The sequence below is a fragment of the Amia ocellicauda genome, unplaced genomic scaffold (assembly GCF_036373705.1).
Source record: "Amia ocellicauda isolate fAmiCal2 unplaced genomic scaffold, fAmiCal2.hap1 HAP1_SCAFFOLD_30, whole genome shotgun sequence".
NCBI classification, from domain to species: domain Eukaryota; kingdom Metazoa; phylum Chordata; class Actinopteri; order Amiiformes; family Amiidae; genus Amia; species Amia ocellicauda.
This window is the reverse complement of record NW_027102865.1, coordinates 670,528-678,056: the sequence shown is the minus strand read 5'-3', so window position 1 is coordinate 678,056 and position 7,529 is coordinate 670,528.

Here is a 7,529-nt window from a genome sequence, read left to right as displayed (position 1 = left end):
GCACGTAGGTCATACCGTTTGACATTGTTTCCAAGGTTCTCATCGTAAATAACAAACAGAAATCAAACTAGCTTCTGGCCTGACCTTCTAGCTTGACTCTATCTTTCCGCCTTATATACTTGGTGAATAATTGAGGAAGTAGCACCAAGTGACCACATTAGGCTGCCTGAGGGTTTCTGGGGAGTGTAGTTGTCTAGGGTCGGTTTTCTTCCCTAGAGTGCAGACCTTGCAGCAGACCTGGCCTGACATGTCTGCCATGTATGACCCTGCCCCTTGGTTTGTCCCACATCCTCCCCCCCAGCTGCGACCCCATAGGTCGAGCGACAGCCGCAAAAAAGCATGCACCCGGGACAGCCCATCAACATTCCCCATGGCCTTCCCTGGCCTGTGCTGCAGGGTGAAATGAAAATGTTGGAGACTCAAAAACCACCTCATCACACGGGCATTCCTGTCTTTCGAACGATGCATCCAAGTGAGGGGGGCATGGTCAGTGATCAGGGTGAAGTGCCTGCCCAACAAATAGTATCGAAGACTGTCCAAAGCCCACTTCACTGCCAAACATTCTTCTTCAACTACCAAATAATTTATTTCATTGGATTCCAACTTTCTGCTAAGGAACAACACCGGGTGTTCGTGATCACCCATTCTTTGGGACAAAACCACTCCGATCCCCACCTCAGAGGCGTCCGTCTGGACTATAAATTCTTTCTGAAAGTCAGGTACCATTAAAACGGGGTTGCGGCAGAGCGCCTCCTGTAGGCTCCGGAAAGCCCGGTTTGCTGTATCACCCCATCTAACCATATTGGGTTCTGTAGCCTTAGTCATATCAGTCAGAGGGGCCGCTAAGGTAGCATAGTTGGGAATAAACCTCCGGTAATACCCAGTTAACCCTAAAAATGCCCTAACCTGCTTTTTATTGACAGGCCTAGGCCAAGAGTTTATGGCTTCAACCTTGGATATTTGGGGTTTCACCATACCCCTCCCTACTGTATAGCCCAAGTATTTGGCCTCTTCCAACCCCAAATTGCATTTGGTTGGATTAGCCATCAGGCCTGCTGCATGTATTGAATCCAATACCGCTTGGAGCTGAGACAAATGTGATTCCCAATCTGGACTGTGAATGACCACATCATCTAAATATGCTGCCGCATACGTCCTGTGTGGTCTAAGTATGTGGTCCATCAACCTTTGAAAGGTGGCAGGAGCACCATGCAGGCCAAAGGGCATCACTGTGTAGTGAAACAGACCATCTGGGGTTGCAAAGGCTGTTTTTTCTTTGGCACCCGGGGTCAAGGGAATCTGCCAGTAGCCCTTGGCTAAGTCAATAGTTGAAATATAGCGAGCATTCCCAATATTCTCTAACAATTCATCTACTCGGGGCATTGGGTATGCATCAAACTTTGAAATTTCATTAACCTTTCTAAAATCATTACAGAATCTCCAGGAGCCATCAGGTTTGGAAACCATGACTATAGGGCTGGACCACTCACTGTGGGATTCTTCAATAACCCCTGCCTCCAGCATTTCCTTAACCTCATTTCTAATAGTGTTCCTGTGAGCTTCTGGTACCCTGTAAGGCCTCATATTTACCTTCTTTCCTGGGAGAGACACAATGTTGTGAGAGACTAAATGGGTACGCCCCGGTATGCCTGAGAAAACTTCCCTATTACGTATTATCAAGTCGTTCACCTCCTTCAACTGGTCAGGTGACAAGGCAGCTGCAATATTCATCTTCGGTGTCCCTAGTGGCTGAGGGGGGTAAGTCAACATCAACACTTCCCTGTCCTTACAGGCTTTTATTAAGTTGACATGATATATTTGTTCTGGGGGTCGGCGGCCGGGTTGCTGAACCTTATAGTTCACTTCCCGTATTCGCTCTATAATCTCATAAGGTCCCATCCACGTAGCCAGAAATTTACATTCTACAGTGGGAACCAACACCAACACCCTATCACCAGGCTGGAACACCCTCAGTGTAGCCTGACGATTATAGGCGAATTGTTGGTGTTCCTGTGCCTGCCTTAGGTGCTCTCTCACAATGGGAGTGACTGTGGCTATTCTCTCTTGCATAGCATTGATGTGCTCGACTACACTCCGGAAAGGAGTGGACTCGTGTTCCCACGTTTCACGGGCTATGTCTAATATCCCCCTGGGGTGCCTCCCATATAACAGTTCAAAAGGCGAAAAGCCCAGGGAAGCCTGTGGGACTTCCCTAATGGCAGACATCAAGTAGGGCAGCATGAATTCCCAATTTTTCCCATCCTTATCGATTACCTTTCTTAGCATGGACTTCAGGGTCCTATTAAATCTCTCAACCAACCCATCTGTTTGTGGGTGGTAGACTGATGTTCTCAACTGCTTAACCTGCAACAATTTACACAGATCGGTCATAACCTTAGACATAAAGGGTGTGCCCTGATCTGTTAATATCTCCCTCGGTATCCCCACCCTACTACACATCAACATTAGCTCTTTTGCAATACCTTTTGAAGCCATGGTCCGCAGTGGAATGGCTTCTGGGTACCTGGTGGCATAATCCAAAATAACCAGTATATACTGATGCCCTCTGGCTGATTTCGGGAGAGGTCCCACCACATCCATAGCTATCCTAGCAAAGGGGGTCTCTATGATGGGCAAAGGGACCAGTGGGCTTCTGAAGGCTGGTTTAGGAGCATGTAGTTGACATTCAGGACATGAGCTACAATGTTCTGTCACGTCTGCATGTACGCCTGGCCAGTAAAACCTCCTCAGGAGTCTATCCTTGGTTTTGTCCATCCCCAGATGTCCCCCCAGGATATGCCCATGTGCCAGATTGAGAACTGTTCGTCTGAATGGGGTGGGAACTAGCAATTGCTCCACAATGTCCACCCCTATCTTATTTACACGGTACAATAGGTCATTTTTTACCATAAAATAAGGATAAGCTGTTGGCGGGTCTGCAGTAGTCATAGGGGTCCCATTTACTACCTTCACATTTTCTTTAGCATAGTGTAGAGTGAGATCTCGCACCTGTGCGCTGCCAAAATCAGTGGGGAGTCCCTCTAACACTGACACTTCTACATTGTCAGCTTCAGGGGTCTCTATGAATGGATTCTCACCCACCCTGCTAGTGCTGGGTTCCTCACCCTCCATAGGGTCATCTACGTCACTACATTCCACCCCTATGTTTTCAGTTTAATTTTCCCCAACCAAAACCTTCACTGTCGACTCAACTGGAACCAGGTCTACTTTTAGCTCTAGTTGTGGGATCGAGGCAACTTCTGGCTTACAGTTTTCAGTGTGCATTTCCAATTTACTATGTTTTCTATCTAGTTTTCCAAAATTAGGAAAATATCGTCCCAGTATCACATCATATGGCATGTTGGGTACCACACCGACTTCGTAATCTAGTTTCCCGGCCTCTGTCTGTATGTTTACAAGGGCTGTGGGATAGGGGCGTGTGTCACCATGTGTGCATGTGATACTGAGCTCCTGATGTCTATCCAGCTTGTTGGTCGCTACTAATTTTTCTGTGACCAGTGTAACCATACTGCCAGAGTCGAGTAGAGCAGCCACTTCTTTCTCATCGACTATCACTGTACACATGTGTTTTGGATTAGGTACTCCGCCTATGAAAACATCCGTCCCAACAGGGCAGGCATAAAATACCGGTTTCTCTTTCCCCATATCACACACATTACATTGCATTGGTTCCTCTCTACCTGGGCAGTGGGCCGCAATATGTCCTACTTTGTCACAATTGTAGCAGACAATTGGTTGTGATGGTGACCCCCTATAACCCTTAGTCTCGGCTTTAGGCCCCACCTTTGCCCCCCCCAGTCTTGCTCTTTTCTTCCAATCCAGCGCGTCATGTTTCCCAGAGTACTTTGGAACCATCTTACCCGGTCCGCTGGTTCGTCATGGCCTGGGGAACGAGTTTTTAACCTCCGGTACATGCTCTGCTGCTCCGGCTGTATAGAACCGCTCTACAATGGCCACCAAGGTGTCAGCGGACAGCACCTCATTCTGGCCAACCCAGCGTCGAACGTCCTTGGGCAAACAGCGTTGGTAGTTGTCAAGGACTATGGCCTCCACCACCTCGGCTGATGAATGGACCTCTGGCTGTAGCCATTTCCTGGCCAGATGGATCAGATCAAACATCTGCGTTCGGATTGGTTGTCCTGGTTGGTAGGCCCACTGCTGAAACCGATGTGCCCTCACTGCGGTGGTCACGCCCAATCGGGTCATTATCTCCGCTTTCAATTTATCATAGTCCTGGGCGTCCTTCAGCTCCAGATCAAAGTACGCTTTCTGTGCATCCCCTGCCAGATAAGGTGCCACAAGCCCTGCCCAGGAATCTTTTGGCCATCCCTCTCTCTGCTGTCCTCTCAAAGGTCATAAGGAAGGCCTCAACATCGTCCTGTTTTGTCATTTTCTGCAGAAAGTGATTGGTGCGGGGAGTGGAATGGGTTGCAGCCCCCTGTGGCCCAATCCTGGTTGCAAGTGCTTCAACACTCTCTTTCAGCTCTTTAGTCACCTTTTCCTGCTCTTCTCTAAACATTTTATTTGTATCATGCTGGACCTGCAGTGCTTCCTGATGCATCCGCATAGCATCCTGGTGAGCCACCTGCTGCACCCTGGTCGCTTCCTGTTGGGCTATTACAGCCTGTAGTTTTTTTTTTTTTGGATAAAAAAATTCACTCAGCCAGTCTGGGTTTCATGAGGTGCTGCCCGCATTCTACACCAAATGTGACAAAACGCCTTGGCTGTACACATGTGCGGGTCTTCTCTGTGATCTTCTTAGGAGTAAAAACCAGTCATGACCCAGGGAGGAGGTTGCAAATACAGGGCTGTGCCTGTATGTTTACTTCAAACAAAACAAATCTGAAAACAAAACCTAACTCACACTGGAGTTGTAACTAATCTTACATAATCATTCTATTTTAAACAAAGTCTGGAATAAATAAGTCTTGGCTTTCTCCTTATGAGCTACCTCTATTTTCCAGATAACTCACCCTATTGTCTCTCACTTCTCTCTCTCTCAGGCCCGCCTTATATACCTGGTGAATAATTGAGGAAGTAACACCAAGTGACCACATTAGGTGCTAGAATGGCTGCCTGAGGGTTTCTGGGGAGTGTAGTTGCCTAGGGTCGGTATTCTACCCTAGAGTACACACCTTGCAGCAGACCTGGCCTGACATATCTGCCATGTATGACCCTGCCCCTTGGTTTGTCACAATACATACATACATACATATACACGGAAAATAAATAATAGAATTATGAATCACAATAAGATGTAATGAAGTACAGAAAAAGAAAATGTAATAAAATGTGATCTTTAATACATACAAATAAAGAAAATAGGTATACCATTTCCAGATTCCTTTTTTGAAATACAATGACATGCATTACAAACGAGTATTTACATTATATTTACAGCCGGTGCTCGTGTGTCACTGTGTCCCTCAGGCTGTGGTTGGCGCTGACATATTGGGCAGAATGTGTCCCTTATTTTGGGCTAAAGCTTTCCGTGGAGGGGATCGTGGGTGAGTTTGTACCATTCTTGGGGGGCTCTGCCTTGTTGGGGCGGAGCTGTGATCCAGGTGAACAGCAGATCGGGCATAGGTGGGCATGTGGGCAGAGGAGTAGGAAGGCCGGTCAAGCAAATAAGCTTGCTAAGGTACGCAGCAGCAGCAAGCAGCCCCCCCATCCAGCCAGCCAGCCAGTCTGGCTGGCAGTGACTGAGTGGTTGACAGACGGCAAGCAACGGAATGTACGTGCTCTGTGATGTCATAGCAGTCAGCTGAGAGAGGCTCGTGATGTCATGGCTGAGCTGGCTGGCTGTCTGGCTGGCTGGCTCTGTGTGTGTGTGTGTGTGTGTGTGTGTGTGTGTGTGCGTGTGTCTGTCTGTCTGTCAATTCATTTCAATTCAATTCAAAGGTGCTTTATTGGCATGATCTATCACAATATTGCCAAAGCAGATACAAATGTTCTATCAATCAAGACAAAACATTGCAATACAAGATTCAGTGGAACAAATATAGTACACATTGAAATAAAATTAAGTAGGATATAAACCATTTTTGTTGTTTGTATCAAAATTTGTGTCATGACATCAGAAAAATCACTGTTTTTATTTTGTTTTGCAAATGGAGTGCCACAGGCTGGTGTCTACACACTGTCTCGCAGGCTGTGGCAGGTGGATACATATTGCGCTGCTAAGAAGGCAGTGCGCTCCTCCTCTCCCAGCAGGACGGGGAGTTTGCAGCAATCGGGGATCATGCTGAACTCAGGGATATGCATTTTTAATATTTTAAAGTATGTCTCCCTGATTTTTGTGTATTTAGGGCAGGACAGCAGGAAATGCGCCTGTGTTTCGACCTCCCCTAGGTCACACTGGCTGCACAGCCGCTCTTCTCTGGCAACCCAGAATTTTCTGTAGCGGCCTTTTTCAATGGCGAGGCTGTGGTCACTGAGCCTGTATTTAGTTAGATTTTGTCTCTCTTTTATATTTTGGATTTTTAAGTATTCAGCCAATGTAATGTTTCTATTCAGGGCCCGGTAGCATTCCAATTTGTTTTGTAATTCTAATTCGTGTCTCTAATCTTTTGTGTATTTGCTTTTCAGGTACATGTCAATTTTCCCAATTGTTGTTGTTTTGGTCATTGTGTGTTCGGGCTCTGTGAGCCTCAGAGCCGTGGGGGCGTTTCTGTGTACGTGTAAGATGTTTTTATTAAATTCTAGGTGGAATATTTCCATGGGGCTTTTGTCCCAATTGTTGTTATTGAGGTTCATGAGGGGACCCCACACTTCGCTCCCATATAGCAGGATTGGTTGGATGATGGAGTTTAATATTTTAATCCAAATAGTTATTGGTATTGTTGTTTTCCCAAATTGTGTCTTTATGGCATAAAATGCCCGGCGTGCCTTGTCTTTTAATGCGTTTATAGCCAGGCTGAAGCTCCCTGACGCACTGATGGTCAGGCCAAGGTAGTTGTATCTGGTGCAGTGCTCTAATCCAGTGCTGCCCAGAGTGAAGCGGTACCTGTTTCCCTGAGATGGGGCTTTTTTCTGGAAAACCATAACTCTGGTCTTGTCCAGATTGACTGCCAGGGCCCATTTCTGACAGTACTGCTCTAGCAGCGCCAGGTTCTGCTGAAGCCCCTGCTCTGTGGGCGACAGCAGCACCAGGTCGTCTGCATAGAGCAGGAACTTGATCTCTGTGTCATGGAGAGTTAGGCTGCGGGCGTCAGACTGCTCCAACACTGTGGCCAACTCGATGATGTAGATGTTGAACAGTGTTGGACTCAGACTGCAGCCCTGTCTCACTCCCCGCCCCTGAGTGAAGAACTCTGTTCTTGAGTTGCCAATTTGAACTCCGCATTTGTTTTCAGAATACATTGATTTAATGATGTCATAAACTTTACCCCCTACACCACTCTGTAGAAGTTTATAAAATAATCCCTTGTGCCAGATTGAGTCAAATGCCTTTCTAAAGTCTACAAAACAGGCAAATATTTTTCCTTTATTGTTTTGGGTATATTTAT